Source organism: Dendrobium catenatum, unplaced genomic scaffold (genome assembly GCF_001605985.2).
Source record: "Dendrobium catenatum unplaced genomic scaffold, ASM160598v2 fragScaff_scaffold_133, whole genome shotgun sequence".
Classification (NCBI taxonomy): Eukaryota; Viridiplantae; Streptophyta; class Magnoliopsida; order Asparagales; family Orchidaceae; genus Dendrobium; species Dendrobium catenatum.
Genome location: NW_021318595.1, coordinates 4,012,835 through 4,034,753, shown reverse-complemented (window position 1 = coordinate 4,034,753; position 21,919 = coordinate 4,012,835).

The following is a 21,919-nucleotide window of genomic DNA, read 5'->3' as shown; positions in this document are numbered from 1 at the left end:
GCAATTTGAAATTCAACTTTTTAATTACCACAAATCCTGTAGATAGAGAAGGAGGATAATTCGGTAACTAACTTGTTATCCGAATAGATAGAGGAACTTATCTCAACAATTGGCTCAACATACGGAATGAATAAGTTAGATAAATTTGTGGAGATGATCCCGATCTTCACTACAACAAAAGCAGCAACTTCTTTTGAAAAAATTGTTATTTGGAAACCATTACTCCTACTTCAACTATTATTTTGAAATTCAAAAAAACTATTTTATTGAAAGATAAAAAGGGTTCTAATATGGAGCTTGATTCTTCCGGGCATAAACATAAATTATTTAAAGAACTACAATCTCTTGGACCGGTGAAAGAGCAAAATAGAAGAGGGATGTCTGATCTCAGAAAGAAGAACTACTTGAGAGGTTCTTCCCAATCATCTCAGTAATATGTTAGCCAAAAATTACATTGCAAACTTCAAAGTGGAAAAATACTAGAGGTTGGAGCTTATGACCAAAGATTTTACCAAATCTCTTGCTTTGGACTACATCATTAGAAGTTGGAAAAGACATCCGAAATACCTATTGATGTTATTCTTAGGTATTTTGCGATTGTCCTGGATTTTTTGTATTTGTTTTTTATTTCTCTATTGTAGGTTCCTTTTGCTTTTGCCTTTCTATTTCTTTTATAAACTTATTAGATTTGATTATTGAATCATTACAAGATCCTATTTTTTAACCGGATGGGAACTCTGGGATACTAACCCACCCTTGGGTTTTTTAAAATTTTGGTTGCTTCTAATGAAAGTTTTGGGAAGAAGAAGATTATTTTAAAAAACTGTTGTGTCCCTAAGCTAACCAAGTGTATTCACACTCCACGAGTGTCGGCAGAGAACCGGATCTCCTTAAAAGATCTTCTCACGATAAATCTAGAAGGATAGAGAAAAGACTGAAGTAATCACAATTCACAAATGGATATCCTTACCTTTGGGTACCCAAGTGAATCCTTCACACTCCGGTAGTAAGAACTCTCCTTCTAACACTCTCTCTCACTCTCTCCTTAAATCTCCCTTAGGTAAGCATGAAGACCAATAGACAAAAAGATTGCTTGACAGTTTTAAGTTGCCCTTTTATAAGAAAGACACAAAAAACTGTCCAAAAACTATAAAATTTAAATTCTAAACGTTCATGATCGTCTCGTACATACAAATAGTGTAAAAATTGTCGTGTACGACCTCAATGTGCATTCATACAAACTTCCTTTGTACTCGACCATCATCCAGTACGATCGTGGTTCTTCCAATACGAACCATTATTTCCAAGGTTTGATGGGACAAAAATGCAAGACGAAACAAAAGTTCAAAGAATACAATAAAAGGTTAGAACACACAAGAGCCAAAAATAATTCTTTCCAAAATGTTTTAGGATAAAATAATAATCAAAACAATAATATTTAGAATCATTAAAACATACAAGTTGCAAGAATGTAAAACATACAAAGCTAAGTAGTAACTTTTTTAGCAAACTCCCCCTTTTTTATGATGGTAAAATATTTATTTTTTGTAAAAAATTGAAAGTTCTATATTTCTGCTAAACTCCCCCTGAATGAATAAACATGTGAGAATAAGGGGCATTATTATTGAACTTATCATATATTTTTTAATTTTAACATTTTGTACATATAAAAAAATCACACTGAAAATGTCAAGAACAATGCAAAAAAAGATCAAAATAATGAATTATTTTAGACAATAAGATAAGCAAAATCAATGCAAAGTTGATGAATGTAAAATTTGTATATTTCAAATTTTAATACAACATAAAATTGAACAGAAGATTAACTTGAATTTAAAGATTAAAAGATTGAGGAAAGAATATATACTTGTGGCGCTTTGTGCATCTTTTTAATATTTGTGTCACACTACTTCCTAAGTCAATATATTCAACTTCAGTAGTAGATAGGGCTATGAAATTATGTTTTATACTGGACCAAGAGACTAAAGAATTTCTAACAAATTGACATGTTCCATAAGTACTCTTTCTATCAACCCAACAACCTATAAAATCTAATTATGAATATCCAATTATTTTAAATGAAGAGCTAAACTTAGGATACCAAATCCCTTAGTTCTGAGTTCCCAAGAGATATCTCAAAATCTTTTTTACTACTATCAAATGCGATTATTTTGGATCCGATTGAAATATAGCACACAAATAAATACTAAAAATAATATAAGTTCGGCTAGATATCAAGTAAACTTTGGATCTAATTATTCCCCTAAATTTCTTTTGATCAACAGATTTTCTTTTAGGGTCCTTATCCAACTGAACTGAGGAACTCATAAATGTACTAACAGGTTTAGCATTGTCCATTTTATTCTTTTTAAGGAAGTCCTTAACATACTTCATCTAACTAAGAAATGTACCCTCCTTAAATATCTTAATGTTAAAGCTATAAAGTAGCTCAAATCAGCCATTAGACTCATCTCAAATTCACTACTCAATATATTTTAGAAAAATCATCACAAAGATTTTTATTTGTAGATCCAAAGATGATATCATCAACATAAATTTATAAAATGAGTACATCCTCTCCTAATTTCTTTGAAAAGAAAGTAGTGTCCATACTTTCTTTTTTAAAAGATCTCTCTAGTTGGAAGGTGCTCAACCTCTCATACCAAGCCCTAGGTTCCTGTTTCAATCTATATAATTTCTTTTCAATTTGAAAACATGATTTGGGTGTTTAGAATTTTCAAAACCTAGAGGTTAATCCACATAAACATCCTCTTGAATTACCCTATTTAAAAAGGCACTTTGAACATCAATTTGATACAATTTAAATCCTCTTAAATAGAAACTTTGATCTCGGACAAAATTGTTAGAGAGAGATAGTCCCGTTAGAGAGCGAAAGTCCCCAATTTGAATTTTTAATTCCCTATTTTTCTTTTACCACCATCGCCGGTCATTGGCGATGACGGAGGAGGATCGCCGATCTTTGGTCGGCGAGTCTATCATCACTGAAGGTTTGAATGGAAAAGTCAGATTAGTCGATGAATCAATCCCCAATTAGTTGAAGATATCTTCCATCATAATAATTTTGCAAGACCTCTAATCATCAGAGTGGTTAGCGTTTCTCCTGTGAAGAAGAAGGTTGAATTTGTGGTATGCTTGGAACAAACCTTCAAGTAGCAATGCTGATTCTATTTTGAATAGTAAATTTAGACGTTCCTTGAAAGCTTTATTTTTTTAGAGTAAACCCAAGCATAAGAGCTTAACTGATCTTAAAAATTGTTTAAAGAATGAAATTTTTGAACTACAAGAAGAAGAGTCTTCAGCTGGTTTTATTTCTAATCAGAAAATTGAATTATTGAGATCCAAAGTTTGGGAATTGAATGAAACACTTGGCCAGCTGTGCACATGGTGGAGATAGAGATCCAAAACTCGTTGGCTCAAAGAAGGTGACTGTAATTCAAAATTTTTTCACGTTTCAGCTACAGCTAAAAGAAGCATTAATTGGATCAATTATATTAATAATGAAGCTGGTTTATTGACTGATAATCAGAAGGAAATTTTAGAATTGTTTTTGAATTTTTTTCAATAACAAATGGAGGAGTAGAGTTTACTCTTTGGATAATTGGCCTCTTTGTTCTAAAACTATTGAAGCAACAGATTCTATTTTACTTGATAAGGAATTTTCCAAAGAAGAATTAGAAGCTGCTGTAAAAAAATTGGGTTCGAACAAAGCCCCAGGGAGAGATGGAATTACTTATTCCTTTATTAAAGCTTATTGGCATATTATACACAATGATTTGTGGAATGCTGTTGATTTGTTCTTCAAAACAGGGTCTATGTGCTTAGATTGAAAAGATACTAATGTGGTGCTCATCCCTAAGGTCAACAATCTGGAATTACCTTCTAATTTCATACCCATTAGTTTGTGTAATACTATCTACAAAATTTTGGCCAACATGCTTTTAAATAGAATGAGCAATCTTTTTCCAAAAATTATTTCTGAAGTTCAATATGCTTTTGTGAAAGGAAGACTTATGTCAGAACAAATTCTTCTAGCACAAGAACTATTTCATAAATTTAGATTTTCAAAATCTAAAAGGGGTTTTGTTTCTATTAAAGTTGACATGGAGCAAGCTTACGACAGCATGAGGTTGTCTACTATACATTAAGTGCTTCATTGGTTTGGATTTCCTTCTAAATTTTCATTACTTATTATGGAATGTGTAATGAATCAAAAATTTCCCATTTTGATTAATGGAAAGTACTCAAATTGGATTGAGTCTAAATGTGGATTTAGACAAGGATGTCCACTCTCTCCTTACCTCTTCATCATGTGTTCCCAACTTTTATCTGAAGAATTCTCAAGATTTGAAGGTAATATTGGGATGAAGATTTCTCCTAATGCTGCTTTGATCTCTCACCTTATGTATGCAGATGATATAATCATCTTCCAAAGGCTAATAAAAAGAGCTTAAAGCCTATTTCTTTAATCCTGAAAAATTACTGCAAATGGACTGGACAGCGGGTGAATCCAGGCAAGTCGTCTTTGATTTTCAGCAAATCCATTTCTAGAAGTTCTATTAGAACTCTCTCTAAATTTATGAACTTTAAGGTGAAGAAAGAATTGGATTTTCTTGGTATTAAGATTGTATTAAGAAGATTAGTGAAATCTAACTTCAATTTTTTAATTGAAAAAGCTGTGGCCAAAATCAATATGTGGGGAAACAAGTTCATCTCATTAGCCAGAAAAATTGTGTTGGTTAATGCTTCGTTCCTTTCTTTGCCAATCTTTACTTCTACTATATCTCTTATTCCATTAAGTATACTTAGAGAGATTGAGAAGATGTGCAGAAACTTTTTATGGAATAAAAGAGATGGAAATTTTGGTATTCATTTTATAGCTTGGAATGTTATGTTTAAACCGAAGTGCAATGGTGGTAGACGAGCGCAATCGGTGTTGGACAGAATTTGACCTTTAAGAGCTAAATTGGCTCTCAATTTTATTTCCAATCCCTCTTCATTGTTGAATAGGACTCTGTCTGCCAAATACGGGATTGATTTATGGGAAGGAGGTAATAGACTATATTCTTCTTCTACATGGAAAATTATTTTGCATGGAGCAAAATTTTTATACCCTCTCTTGAGATGGAAAGTTTGTAATGGACAAAATATTAATACTATGAATAATATTTGGATTATGGATAAATTTTTAAGTAAGTAGCCTACTTTTACATCCATAATAGATCAACAATGCCAGAATGTTTCAGCATTCCTTTCTAACGGTGAATGGAATATAGAATTCTTAAAGAATTTTTTTGGTTCACAGCTTATTTCTTTAATCTATCAAGTACCTATATTCTCAAATTCTGATAGTGATTGTCTGGAATTCATTTCCAAATGTTCGGGTAAAATTTTTGCTGCTTTGGCTTACGAAAAAGTTAGAGAACAGGAGATGGATACTATTAACTGGAATTTGACTAAAAAGCTCAAACTAAGACCTCAAATTGAATTATTTTTGTGGCGTCTTTGTATTAATGCTTTACCTTCTAAATGTTTTCTTCATCATAGAGGTATCATTGAAGATAAGGAATGTCCAAGACTTTGTAAAAGCATGGAAGATGTGGAACACATAGCTGTTAATTGCAGTATCATCAAAATAGTTTGTGAAAAGCTAAGAAAATGGAATTTTCACTTATCTGCTTTTAATTCTTTGGATGAATGCCTAAAAGAACTTATGAAGCTCTCGGTCCAGAATCGAATTATTGGAAACTTATATTGTTCAATGTTCTTTTGCTGTTGGAAAAGCAGAAACAAATTGGTTCATGGGGGTAATGAAGATAGCTCTTATCTTATAGCTGTTAATGCATTAGAATATGCATTTGGTTCTTTCCATAACAATCTGATCTGGAATATCTTGGAAGCTAATCAGCATTTTGTGTTGAATTTAAAATCTTGGCTTCCTCCACCTCCAGGTTGGATCAAATGCAATGTTGACGCATCGCTATCTAGTAATAATCTTACTGGAATAGGAGGTATTTTCAGAGACGACAAAGGAAGATTTTATGAAGCATTTGGTTTCAATATTAATCATTGGGATATAGCACAAGCTAGAATACATTCTATTATTTCCCTAAGAAAGTTTGTTCAAGAATGGATGCTTGATGCAAAAGGCTTCATGATTGACGGTGATAATCACAACGTTATTATTCTTTTTCAAAGAGCTCTTCAGAATAATTCTATTTCAGAAGAATGTCTAAATCCTAAGGATTTAGATTTTCTTAAAGATTTTAAGCAAGTTATTTTTTCTTATGCTAGTAGAGATTGTAATAAGTTAGCCGACATGTGTGCTAACCTTGCTCTGAATTCAGATTTTTTTTGGAAAGATCTGAATGAAAGCAGTATCCCTCCTTTTCTTCATCTGATAAAGAAGGAGTTTATTTGTAATTAGTTGCTTTAATAAAATCCTTGCTCTTTGTACTTTCTTAAAAAAAATCCTCTAAAATAGACAAAGTCTAACAAAACCCTAATTGCTTCAAGTCTAGCTACAAGGGCAAAAGTCTCCTCAAAATTAATCGCTTGAATTTGATTATACCCCTTCACAACCAATCTAGCCTTATTTCTAATGACTACTCCTGAGTCATTCATTTTGTTCTTGAATACCCACTTAGTTCAATCTACACTTTAATCCTTTGGCCTTGCCGTTAATTCCCAAACTTCATTTCTAATAAATTGATTTAATCCTTCTTGCATAGCCAATATCCAAAATTCATCCGAAAGTGCTTGATCAGTATTTGCGAGTTCTATCATCCGAAAAAGAATGTTGAAGCTTCTTCATCGCCAGAACCATTTCCAAAGCTTCTTACTAAACCAAATTCAAGCAATTACAATGAAACTTTTTTACAAAATGCCTCTGGAAAGAAGAATACTGAAGACCGCTACCTGGGTCATGATTGGGTTGAAACTAATAAGGATGCTCTTAAAATTTTTGACACATCACAAACCGTAATTCAAGCTGTTAATAATTCTGATTTGGAGCAAGTTCGTCAATGCAATAATGGAGATCTGGGAATGTGCAAGGAAATTATGAATGAAGTTACAGAAAGAACAGAACTAATTAATCAACAAAATGCTTGGAGCAGGAAGGAACATATTAAGGTTGCTCAGCTGGAACTGGGAGATTTTTTTTCAGAACATGGAGCTATAGTTAAACTCAATGAATACAAGGTTATGGAAAATTCAGGAATACTACAGAATTGTATTGTGATTAAGGTCTTTGGAAGCAAAATTCCTTTTCAGAGGTGAGTACAGAACTTAGAAGACAATGGGCATCTTATGGAAAGTTCCACCTAACTATGTTAGGATTGGATTGGGTGCTTTGTTCCTTTTTTGATAAAGAAGCAATGGAGGCTATCTTCTCCAATGGACCTTGGTATGTAAATGGTAAAATCATTGGGATGGACAAGTGGTCTGTAAGCTTCAATTCGACTTCCTTAAAAGGTTTGAGAGCTCATATTTGGATAAGACTACCTAATCTCCCTCTTCGATGTTCGGATGAGATAACATTTGTAGGATTGATTCCATGGTTGGTAAACCTATCTTGATTGATGGCAACTTGTTCCAATGGGGAAGAAGAGAATTTGGAAGAGTTTTTGTTCGTCTTAATTTGGACACTAAACTACCCATGGGAATTTGGGTGGAAGGAAGCATGGGAAAATTATTTCAAAAAATATACTATGAAAGGCTTCTAGAATTTTGTTTTTGCTGTTGGAAAATTGGACATAATAAAAACTCTTACCTAGAGAATTTACAGAATGAAACAAATGCTTCAAATGTAACCAAGGAGATCCCAAAGGTAATACCTGATGGGATTTCAAAAGTCATTAATTCAGGAGGAGTTGCAGCTGCTAATGAAGAAAATGCTGGGTATGGGCCCGGGCTCTATGTCAACTATGATAGGAAAATATTTTTTAAAAATGGCTTCAGGAACTCATCTCTGGTTGACAAGCCGAATGCTCTAAATAATTTTGTTATTGGTAGTAATCAGACATTTTGGAAGGCAGATGAAGCATTGAATACATCTAATGTGGAGATCTCAGTTAATCATACAGAGGAGGTCAATCTTGACCAGCCAACAAAGGAGGTTCTTCCTTCTCTCCAAGATGACGAAGGTATGAATGTTATTTCCTCTAAAATAAATTTTGGTAATAAATTCAGCATCCTGGAAGATTTAATTGAGGAAGGTGATATCACTTCCTCTGAATCGGTGGAGAATTTAGTATGTGAAGACAAGGGAAGTTTACATGTCTCATAGCCTAATAAAGTCATTAACAGAGAACATAAATTGAATAATGACATCAAGGATTAAGGTCCTTTTATCAATAAAAGGAAAGGTTCTAAACAGTTAAGAGGCTTAGGACCTATTAATACAATTCCTAGGAGTAGGAGAGCTGAGAATGAAATCAAAGATAAGTTGGGGTCCTCATCCCCTCTTATTCAATGAACTCTTCCATTGCTTTTTTTATTGTAGAGGAGCTAAGAAGAGAATAGCTTCTCTATACATAAAAGAGTTTGTGAAAGAACATGGTGTTTTTTTATTGGTTTATTGGAAACCAAGGTTACTTATTTTGATAGAAAAGATGCGGATCAATTTATTGATTATGAATGGGACTTTTTCCATGTTCTTTCAGAAGGGCTTACAAGAGGTATTCTTGTGCTTTGGAAGTCAAACTTGGCTTCTTTTCAAGTTTTAGAATCATCCTCTCAATTTATAGTGGGAGACTTGGAGATGCTTAACATAGGAGTTTGGAGGATAGCTTCTTTTTTTGGCAATAAGGATGTCTATGTTAAGAGAATGCTTTGGGAAAAGCTGGAGTTCTTCACCTCTAAGGAGGTACCTATGATCATAGGTGGAGACTTCAATTGCATTTTATCTTGTGATGACAAGAGGGGAGGGAGAAGATTCAATCTTTCCCTTGGCACCAAAGAAATGAAGATCTTCCTTGCTAATAATGACTTTCATGAAGTAGGATTTGTGGGTCCTAAATTCACATGGTGTAATAATAAAAAAGGGGTGTACCGAATCCTTCAGAGGCTAGATAGATGTTTTCTCAACCCAGCTGCTCTTTTCTTCTAAAAATTGGTTCTTTGTAAGGCATTTAGCTCGAGCGGCTTCAGACCACTGTCCAATCTTATTGAATTTTACAATTCATCAAGCTAGCAAGAAAATCCTTAGATTTGAGGACGTATGGTCATCCAACAAAGCTTCTATGGCAATGGTGGAGAAAGTTTGGAGAAGGAATTATAAAGGCAATGCATCAATGATTCTGAATAGCAAAATGAAAAATTCTCTCAAAGCTCTCTATATTGGAGCAAGGCAAAAATGCAAAATCTTCTATCACTTAAGAAGGAGCTGCTTATTCAAATAGAGGAGCTGCAATTGAAGGAAGCTAATGAAGGTTTTCTCTCGGATGAAGACTGCTGGAGTCTTAAATCAAAAGTGGAGGAACTTAATTCTACTCTTGCTCGATTAGATACTTCGTGGAGACAAAGGGCATAGGTAAAATGGATGATGGAGGGAGATCGGAATTCAATTTTTTGCCTAAATTTATCTCAGAAGAGAAAGCAACATTCATCAAGGGAAGATCATTATCCGATCATGTGTTAATAGCTCAAGAGGTCATGAATAAATTAAGAATTTCAAATTCTTTAAAAGGCTTTGTTTCTTTTAAGGTTGATATGGAACAAGCTTATGATTCTATGGGTTGGCTAACTTTGGAAAAAGCTTTGAGTTATTTTGGTTTCCCTTATTTCTTCTCTAAGCTAATTTTAGAATGTATTAAAAATTCTAAATTCACTATCTCTATCAATTGTAACTTTTCAAATTGGATAGAAGGTCATTGTGGCTTTAGACAAGGTTGCCCCTTATCTCCTTACCTTTTCATCCTTTGTGCACAATTGTTATCAAATGCTTTTAAACAAAGATGTGTTTCTTTGGGAGTTTGAATTTGTGTAAATGGTCCTTCTATTTCTCACCTATTATATGTAGATGATGTGATAATCTTCTTGGAAGCCACTCTCAAAGCTACCAAACAGATTAAATCTGTTTTGGCCAATTTTGTAATTTGACAGGTTTGTGAGTCAATATTTGCAAATCTTCTATGATGTTCAGAAAAAATGTTAGAAGAAGGAGAAGGAGATCTATTGGCCGAGTAATGGGATTCAAATTAGCTAATCAGCTAACTTATCTTGGAGTTAAGCTAGCAATGAGAAGGTTAGTCAAAGATGATTTCCTTTTCATTATTGATAAAGCATTAAGAATGACAAACACTTGGGGTAGAAGACTGATTTTGTTGGCTGGTAGAATCTTGTTAACAAAATCTGTTTTGCTTTCCTTCACTACCTTTCATTGTACTAACTCCCTTGTTCCTAAAGCATTCTTGATGAAGTAGATAAAATTTGTAGAAGCTATGTTTGGAGCAAATCTAATGGTAGAAATGGCATTCACTATGTTAATTGGCAAACAATGTGCTTGCCTATCAAATGGGGAGGTAGATCACTTCATTCTTGTTCTACTAAAGTTGGTCCACAAAGTGTTTTTTCTTAAGTATGGGAATTTGCTGGAAAAACTGACAGTAAAAATTTGGGATCTTCAGCATGGAAGATTCTGAGATCGGGAGGAAAAGCTATAAGGCCTCTTATCAGATGGAAACTGGGTAATGGGTCTGACAATGATGTTGTTAATGACATATGGATCTTGGATAAGAATATTGCTAAATGGACAACCTTCATTGCTCCTATTTATTGTAGTAGAATAACTATTTCAAACTTCTTACATAATGGAAGTTGGGATGTAGAAAGCATGAGAAGATTCTTAGGTGAAGATTTGATCAATCTTATATTACAGAACATTGTTCCAAATTGTTCGAATGAAAACTGTATGGAATTGTTGTTTAAATACAACGGAAGATCTATATCATCCATGGTCTTTGAATTCTCGGTGAATCATGCTGAACCAAAAGAGTTCTGGAACTGATTGAAGAAAGCAAGGCTAAACCCGAAGGTGGAGTCTCTTTGGTGGAGAATTTTCAACAATGGTCTTTCTGATTGTGAATTTCTTGAACACAGAAGATTGCTTAGGGACAAGCAATGCCCAAGGAGCTGCAATGCAGATGAAGATAGAGATCATATTGTAGGTAATTATAAAATATTGAAGGAAGTTCTGAAACAGATCAAAGAATGGGGTTTTGTTTTTCATGATTTCCATTCTATGCAAGACTACTGTAATCATTTATCTGCTCGATCTCCATTCATGATCAATATTTATTTTTCAGTGGTGTATTTCACTTGGAAATTAAGGAATAGTTTCATTCATAATGGGAAGGAGGATAATTCTCTTAGTATTGCTTCCAAAGCAATTAGCTATGCTTTATTCTTCAATCTTGGGAATGTAGTATTTCAGGTATATGGGATGTCAACAAACCTTATAGGTTGTTTAATCATCATTGGCATCCCCCTCCACCCGATTCGCTCAAAGTCAATGTAGATGCTACATTACTTCCTTCATACAAAGCTGGAATTGGAGGAGTGTTTCGTGATCATAAAGCAAGATTTCTCCTAGCATTTGGGAAACCACACAGTCATTAGGATATATCGGCTTTGGAATTTTTGGCCACACAATCTATTAAGGAGATGCTAAAGGATTGGATGTTTAAATACAAGGGAATCATCATAGAAAGTGATAATATCAATATCATAAAGCTCTTGAAGGTGGCCAAGAAAAATGGTGAAACAAGGCATTGAAATATTCATATATTTGATGAGTTTACTAATGTCATTTTCAATTGTGTTGATAGAAGTTGTAATAAGTTAGCGGACTTATGTGCTAACTACGGTATCTTATTAAAGGAGGAATCAACGATTTGAAGCTTTAGCTTTGTAATAGTTTTTTAGTTTTCTTTAATTCTATTTGAGGCATTCTCTTCAAAAAAAAAAATACATGCAAATGTGACAAATTAGGTGTTCTTCCCTTTAGTAACTCATAGGGTGTTTTATTTAAGTTTAATATAACATTAAACCTATTCAAAATATAACATGCTGTGCTAACTGCCTCAACCCAAAAATATTTAGGAAGTGAATATATTGCCAACATGGCTCGAGCGGCTTCTATTAATGTTTTATTTTTTCTTTTGACTACCCCATTCTGCTGAAGGGTTCTAGGTGCAGAAAAATTGTGATCAATTCCTTTCTCCTTACAAAAATCCTCAAACTTTTCATTTTCAAATTCTCCTCCATGATCACTTTGAATTGTCAAAATTTCACATCCTAGTTTCCTTTGAATCCAAGTTAAAAAATCTCAAAACTACTCAAACGATTCACTTTTATGATATAGAAATGTGAATCTAGAGTAATCATCCACAATCACAAAACCGTATACCTTCCCTCCTAAACATACAGTTCCAACTAGTCCAAAAAGATCCATATGCAAAATCTCCAATGGTTTACTAGTTCTAAGATCCTTATTAGACTGAAAAGATGACTTCACCAACTTTCCTAATTGACATGCATCGCAAAGGTGATCCTTAGTAAAGTCTTGTTTTGGTATACCTCTTATTAAATTCTTTTGGGTAATCCTCCTAAGGTTTTTCATGCTAGAGTGACAAAGTCTCATATGCCAAAGCTATGACTCGTTAGAAATTAACTTTAAACAAAAAGTAGTAGGAGTTTTGATACAATTCAAGTCAAGCATATGCACATTATTTACCCGTATACCATGCAAAGCATCATTACCGTTTAGGCTTAATATACAGCAAGTAGGGAAAATATTAACACAGTATCCTTTATCATATAGTTGGCTAATACTTAACAGATTATGCTTTAAACCTTATACAAGTAGTACACCAAACAAGTTATGTCTAGGTTTATGCATCTTAGGCTTCCACACCAAACAAGTTTTTCTTTCCAATCTATAGGTGTAAGCTATATGTCTAATCAATCCACAATTATAACATTTGACTCCTGAAAATGGGTTTCTTAATCTTTTATAATTCTTCTATCTATTCATGGATTGTATAAACTTAGGATACATAATAGGATTCATGAAATCTTCAAGTGTTGGGGGTATCATATTATCCTTGAGAACTTTTATCTTCAGTTTGTAAAATGAATTCATATCTTACAATATTCGATTTGTATAATTTATCCGATAGTTTTTGCTCTCAGATTCATCCTTAAAATCTTTAAATTTTTTTCAAGTTCTGCATAGGATGAGTTAAAAATTTTATGGTTCTTATTCAAATCGTCAAACTCATCAAGTAATTTCATGTTGTTATTATCAATTAAAGCATGATTTTTCTTAAGGATCTCTTATTCTCTTTGTAGTTCTTGTAACTCTATGTTCAAAATAGCATGTACTTTCTTTAACTTTCTATATGCAACATATATGTATTCTGAGACTTCTAGAAGTTCATTATAAGTCAAGTCACATACCTCTTCTTGATCTGACTGATCAAGATTATCATCCATTAAGAATAGATTGGTGACTTCCTCTTCCTTTTCAGTCTTTGATAAGTCTGAAGCTGAGTCTGCCCAAAAAGCTCTTTTGAATTAGTCTTCACCATTGGTTTCTCCTCTACCTTCTCCTTGCTAGGAGGGGCTTTGAGTTTTGAGCAGTTCAACATAATGTGTCCAAGTTTCCTTCACTCAAAGAAAATAACATCATTTGAAACCTTTACATTCCTTTCGAATTTATCTCTTTTCCATTGCTGGCGTCTCTTTTGCTTCCTTTTCAAAAAGCTTTTGAACTATCTAGTCATCAAAGCGATGTCATCCTCATCCTCAGGTACAGATAGATCACTCTATGACTCGCCCACCTTTAGTGTAATATTCTTCTCTTTTCATGGCGCTCCTGCATCAATCTTTCTGTTACTAGCTCCTTTCTCGTAAGCAATTAGTGATCCAAGAAGATTTTCAATAGAGTAAACAATTTAATCTTTAAACTCTATAATCGCAATTATTTTAGCATCATATGTAGTAGGTAAACAAAGAAGTATCTTATTAACCATTTCAACATTCATTATTTCCCTACCCAATGCATGTAAAGAGGTGACTATTTGTTTGAATCTTTTATACATGTCATAAATGGATTCATCTAGTTTCATGCAAAATAGTTTATAGCCGAGCAACAAGATGTTAAGTCTGGATTATTTAACTTCATTAGTCCCCTCATAAGTTATACAATGTATATCCCATATGTCCTTTCCACTTTTGCAAGTGTAAACCCGCATGTAATCTTCAGATTTAAGAGCACAAAGAGCTATTCAAGCATTTAACATTATGTTGTGCTAAGTCACGTTCTTCTATTATCCAATCCATAAAGGGTGTTTCAAATCTGTCTCAGTTAACTAATCTAGTTGGTTTTGTATACCCTTCCTGAACTAAGATCCATATACGGTAATTTAGTGACTATAAAAATGTAGACATGCATGTTTTCCAAAAATTAAAAGGAATATTATCGAACAAGGGAGGTCTAGTTATAGAGTAACCTTTAGGTGTGTTTCGGTTTCCAAATATAGTTATGGTCGTTAATCAAAATGTAGTCTAAAAGTATGATTTTGAAACAAAGCTCTGATACAAGTTGTTGAAACTTGATAATTATGAATTAGGTTATTAAACCTAAGCTTATGTGTCAATGGCTAACCAAGAGGGGGGTAAATTAATAATTTAAAAAATTTTCCTTTTAAATCTGATTAAATTTTTAGTGAGATTTTTTTAAAAAAATTTTCAACCACAGATAACAAAAAAAGTAAAGTAAAAAGCAGTGGAAAATAAAAGACACAAGATTTATAGTGGTTTGGTCAAACACGACATACATCCACTTCCTGAAGTCTCCCACTTCAGGTATTGCACTATTACCACAAGCATCTCTCCTTTTTCACCCACAGTAAGGCAGAGAAGCCTTCACAAAAGCTCTCTCTACCACTGCCCGTTGTGGAAGAGAACCGTCATCCTTTCTCACCCTCCAACTATCGGCAGAGAACCGTCGGCTGTTCACACTCTTCAAGTGTAGGCAGAGAACCCTTCGACTATTCACACTCTCCAAATGTAGGCAGAGAAACCTATGCTTGTTCACACTCCTTGAGTGTCGGTAGAGAACAGGATCTCCTTGAAAGATCTTCTCACGAGAAATCTTGAAGGACAAGTGAAAAGAGTGATGTAATCATAATTCACAAACGGAGATCCTTACCTTTGAGTACCCCAGTGAACCCTTCACACTCAGTAGTAAGAACTCTCCTTCAAACACTCTATCTCACTCTCTCCTTCAATCTCCCTTCAATATGCATGAAGACCCATAGACTCAAAGATTGCTTAACAGTTTTAAGTTTTCCTTTTATAAGAAAGACAAAAAACCGTCCAAAAACTATAAATTTCAATTCTGGAAGTTCATGATTGTCCTGTACAATCAACTTTGGTACGTACAAACAGTGTAAAAATTGTTGCGTGTGACCTCAATCTACATTGGTACGAACTGCCTTCATACCTGATCATCATCTCATACGATCATGGTTTGTCTATTATGAACTGTTATTTCCAAGGTTTCTTGGGACAAAAATGCATGAAGGATCACAAGTTCAAAGAACAGAGGACATCATCTTGGGGTGAAAGGGTCAATTCATCTGGATGAATAGTTCAAAGTGAGTTTGTAGAGGATATCATTCTAGGATGAATGGAAAAGATCGTCTGGATGAATAGTTCAAAGTATGAGTCTAGAGGACATCATCCTGGGATGAAAAGGGTAAAATCATCTTGATGAATATTTCAAAGCACGAGGATAGAGGACATCATCCAGGGAGGAATGAGCAAGATCATTTGGACGAATAATTTAAAGCATGAGTCCAAAGGACATCGTCTTGGGACGAAAGGGTTAATTTGTTTGGTTGAATAATTTAAAATGCAATTCTAGAGGACATCATCCAGGGACGAAAGGGTCAATTTATCTGGACGAATAGGACTTAAAATTTTTTTTTGCATCGTTTATTCGTTCTTTTGCTCTTAAAGAAGTATAAATGACATAATCATCCCGTACGAACATGGTTCGTCCTGTACAATCAATATATTACAATCACACTCTTTCAGATTCAAGTAAAGGAAAAAATTATAGACTCCAAGTTACAAAATATTATAAACATATCTTTGATTTGAAGTCTTCAATAATCTGGAGTAAGATTTCCATGAAATGTTAGTACACACAAGAGCCAAAAAATTTTTTTTTTCAAAATGTGTTATGAGAAAATAATAATCAAAATAATAATATTTTGAATCATTAAAACATATCAGTTGTAAGAATTTAAAACATGCATAGCTAAGTAGCAACTTTTTCAACAAAAATCACTTTTACCTTCCCTGGTGAAACAGAGGAGTCGGGTCCTTTGACCCCAAGGAGATCCTCTTCTTCCCAAAACATCCCTCAAGAGGAACCTTGAATCTGATGGTACTAAGGCACAAGCTTGCCGGAACAATCGTGTGAAACCCTCTCCATACTCCTTGAAACCCCTCCAAGGATCTTCTCCCTCTCTCCAACTCCACCATTTTCTCCCTCCTTTTCATGTTCTCTTTTAAAGTTTTCACCAGAAAAATAAAACTTCATTGGCTGCCAAAGACTCTTACAAAGTCACATGAGAAAGCTTAAATAAAGGTTCTCAAAAAATCCTAAAAATCATTTTAGCCATCAAAGATAGTACAGTATGATCGCATGATCGTGCAGTACGATGTGCAAAATTTCACCTGTTAGTACTACACGATCACGAGGTAGTACTCTACTAATAGTTTAATTTACCTGTTCGTACTATCCGATGTCCAATTATTACTGTACAAATAGTTCAATAAAAAAGCAGTATAATCACCCGTTAGTAATGTACAAATAGTTTAATTTGCCTATATGTATTGTACAATGTATAGTCATTATTGTACGAACATCTTAATAAAAAAGCAGTTCATCCAAAATGAAGCATGGGACGGCCAAAATCATCTATGTTGATCGTACAGTACAATCTAGTCGTACATTATGATCAAAATATCAATGTACAGTGATCTCGTAATTTAGAACTAGAATTTTGGTAAAATTCAGGTAGATTATATCCTAGGTTTGAGGAACCTCAACATGAGATATGAGCCGTAGCTGTAAAAATAGCATGCTATAGAGACCCTTCTGAAAATAATTTCCTTTCCACTAAAAGGTTTTATAATTAAAACTTTCAAGATGCTATGAAGTAAAGCCTCTAATCTCTAAGAGGGAAACTTCTTAGCTATCATTCTTAAAAGATCCAGATTCTTTAGAAATGAAGAATTTAAAATCTCATAAAGGGTTAGAGAAGAAGTTATGGATAATTTTTACTATTGATATAGGAAATTAATAGAGACCTCAGTATCTACATTCATGAAAAGTCCAAGTCGAGCTCCTTAGTATTAGATGTACAATATTCCTTAAGGAGACCATCAGTCTAGACCTTAATCGTATCTAACTTCAGAGAAATAAAAGAACAACTTTAACTTCTTTAGAAATAAAGTATATCAGTTTAAACAATAGGCCATAAAGAAAATTTTCAAGAATCTCATGAAGAAGGTCGGATTTAAACTCCCTAATCCCAATGAATTAAAAGAAGTCAGTAAAGCAGGGCATCACAATTATTATCTTTATCATTAGATAATATGAAATGAGTTGGAAGATTATATACCTTTCAAAGAGTGGATGGATAGAAACTATAAAGATGGAATAGTTGTGATACCCAAAGAATGATTACTGGATTCGAGTGAAAATTATACTAAATGTATATTTGGTGAGCCTTATGCACCTCCTATTTTAAAACCAAATGATTAGTGGGTATAGTATTATCCCATTATTCTAAAAGAACCATAAACAAATTATATCGTTCATATTTCGAAGAACTCCTGAGAGTATTAAATCCCATCCAGGTTGATCTAGTAGTTCGAAGAATAATGTTTTAACCAAAAAGCCTAAGAAAGTGTGAGTTAATCAAGCTCCTGCAACTTTAATAGAGGAATTTAGGATATGATAAATTTGTTATTTTTGTAAATGGTGAATATATTTTCCTTATACCTGTAGCTCTATATGACTTTAATTTTGTCCCTCCTGGGACTTAGAAAGTAATGAAAGAGGATTAAGCGTATATCATATTATTTCTACTAATGAGTATTCAGATCAAAATATAAACAACGTTGAAAATTATTCTTAAGGAATACCTATAAATGATGAATAAGAATAATTTCAATACTATTATAATAGTGATTTAACTATACTTGATGTATACGATGATCTTATCAATACAGAATTATAAGAATCTAATTCAGATGGTCCACCATAAGACAATAAGATGAGGATTGTTGATCAACAATCATAACCCAAAAAAGATCCTTTCTCTAAAGAAGTAGTGCAAGTTAACCTTCATAGTGGTAAAGTCTTACCTCCATGATTGATAACTACTAATAATTGGAAACAGGTTGTAGATAATCTAAAGTTTTCAACAAACCTCAATAAGTTCAACAACTAGATGTATAAATAATTAGAAAACTTCTTATAAAAGTAAGAATTTACGATGATCCAATTCTCTTCAAAGAAAGGAGGGAGGTTTTAGTCTAAGATTTACTCAACCTATAGATATGTATGGATCAGCTAGTGTCAACACAGTAGGAAAACGATACCCTATTCTTCAAGGAAGTTCCAGGTGTCACATTTTCTGGTTAAGATTTGTTGTTGGGTATAACATATCATAAATATTTATTGTATATTTCTATAAACGTAGATAACTTTAAAGTATCTCGTGTTCTTGTTGATCTGAAAGCATCGGTCAACATTTTGACTCTTAGAACTCTCACAAACATAAGGGTGGACACTCGCAAACTCAGTTCCGATAAAAATATATTACAAGGATTAAACAAGAAGGATGAGAGGGCTTTGGGTTCAATCACCTTCCTGTAAGAAAAAGAAACCCATTAAATCGAAGCTAAATTAAATATAATAGAGTTTGCAACCTCTTTTAACACTCTCCTTGGTTGACCCTAACTCCATGAATACATAATTGTTCCTTCTAGCATACATTAGTGTATCAAATTCTATGAAGAGAGAGTTGAGTACTACATTAAAGGTGACATACAAACATTTTTTACTCCCAAAGTTGGTATATACGAAGATGCTTCATACTATCTACTTAAGAAGTAGATTGTTTTCTTTAAAATCTCATACTAACTAAAGTAGAAGTAAAAAAAAGAGAGAGAGAGAAAAGAAAGAGTAAGAAAATGAATAAAATTGTGTTATAATCTCAAACATGACGTTCGTTGTTCACCTATTACTCACTCACAAAGAGGTGGTAGAATGGTACAATAATATTAGGAAGAGGTCGAAGATGGAAAAATTAAATAATTCAAGAAAAGTAAAATCAAAATATGAAAATAAGGAAATCTACAATACATATTCATTTGTAATCTAGTTCAAAGGGTGAATCATATATGCTTCGGAAAGAACCATAGGTTATAGAATATAAAAAATTAATAATTCAACCAAAGTTTGAGATTTCTATATAAATTAATAATGACAAGGATAACAGCCAAATTTCTAAGTAAGGTAATTTAAATTTATCAATAATAGAGAGGTTAAAAAGGTATTTGGAAAATATTTCCTTAAACATATTATCCCAGAATGATGTAAAAAGGTTATAGGTGAAAGCCTTTCATTCTTTAAACCCTAATAGTAAACCCAATATCTTTATACCTTCCACCAATACTATACCTCAAGAAACTGATCAAATCCTCGATGATCCATTCATGGATGAGATAATAGAACTATTTTTTGATTGGTATTCAAACTCTTTAATTAAATTTAATAGGGTTTAACGCCTTTAAATTGAACTAGACGTGAAGCCATGTAATTTGAAAGCCTGTGGAATACAAAATATAATAAATATACATTAAGATTGAGTATTGGCTTCAAAACTCTATATTCATTTGATGATAATGAATATTGCTTAGTTATAGCAAATATTCTGGAGTTTGATAGTCTTTTGAAAAACTCTATTTAGAAGCTTTAGATGATTTTGATGACTCTTAAGTTAGGGATGTACCTCATGGACTTAAAGAGGAAATTAAATCTAGAAACGATAATCTAAGAGAAATAAATTTGGGCATCGAGGAAGACCTTTGTATAATCTTCATCAGTTCTTTATTGAATGAAGATAAGGTGAATGACGTGATTCAAATATTATCAAAATTTGAAGACTACTTTGCTTGGAGTTATGAAGAGATGCACTGATTATCTCCATACATAGTAGTTCAAAAGTTAATGATTAAACTTGAGATAGTTCCAGTAAAACTAGGACCTTAATGTATGTGACTCAATATTAAGTAGTAGGTCATGGTTGAATTCAAGAAGTTAATTTTAGAGAAATCATGGTAGATGTCACTTCCTCACATGCAACATTCTCATTTATGGATGGCTCATATGGATATAATAAAATTAAAATGGATCACGTATAGAAAAAATATACAACATTTAGAAGGTCGATAGGGATTTAATACTACAAAGCCATGACATTTGGATTAAAGAATTCTAGAGAAACTTACCATCGAGCAATGATGAGGATTTTTCATGAACTCATTCACCACTAGGTAGAGTGTTAAGCCAATCATCTAGACATTAAAATTCTCAAAAGAATATGTCAATACAATTTAAAAATGAATCCTTTTAAGTATGCTTTCAGTGTCATAATAGAATTTTTTTTTTATCTTTCATGGTTTGACGCCATGGAATTGAAATTGATTCGAATAAAATTGAAGAAATAATAGAAATGCCTCCACCTAAAAGCCTTACCTAAATAAGATCCTTCCAAGATTGATTAGCATTTCTTAGGAGATTTTTATTGAATCTTTTAGGCAGATCTCAGCCGTTTGTATCATTGTGCAAGAAAGATGGTCCATTTTGTTGTTTTAGATCAAAGGGTTTAATTTTGAAATTTATTTTTGATTCTTTAAAGATTTAGATCAGGACCTTGTCTAAATACTTGAAACTAGGGGAGGTTATTTAAGCATGATTTTTTTTATAATAATCAATTCTTGGAGAAAAATTCCATAATTTATAATCTACTTTAAAATACATGTAGACTTTTACATGCAGAAATATCATTCTTAAATACATGCATAAGAATTCAAAAATATAAAAATTCAACATATTATCTATCTTCTAGTCGATTCATAATGAGTTACATAGTACTCCAATCCTGGAGGTGTGACAACTCTCCCATCCTTAGAAAATATCATCCTTGACATTTTAAAACTTAAATCATCAAAATAAATTAGGATACAACTACATCATTTCATATTCTTTTGTCCAAGTGGTTTCTTTTTCCATTTTTTTCTTCCACTAAACTTTAACTATTCAAATCTATTTTTTCCTTAACCTTTTTACATCATATGATAAATTCCTTTATATTTTCTCTCTATTCCTTAGATTTAAATGCACTTCAATTTCTTTAGCAGGTATATGATTTCCAATGTTGAATACATTTTTTAAGATCTGACACGTGGAATATAGTGTAAATATTAGACATAAGATGTAGTAAATATAATATGTAGGTAGTCTTTTTAGTCCTTTATATAATTTCGAATGGCACAACATATCTAAGATTCAATTTATCTTTCTAACATATCTACTGATGCACTTCACTAGCTTGATCTTTGGCAAACGATCAACTATAACCCAAATAGTATCATGTCCTTATCTTGAGCTCAAAAATTTTATAGCAAAGTCTATTGACACTTATTCCCATTTCTACTCTCGAATAGGTAACATCTGAAGAAAATATGTTGATTATATATGTTGTATTTTCACTAATTAATAGAGTTTCTATTTTGATACAAA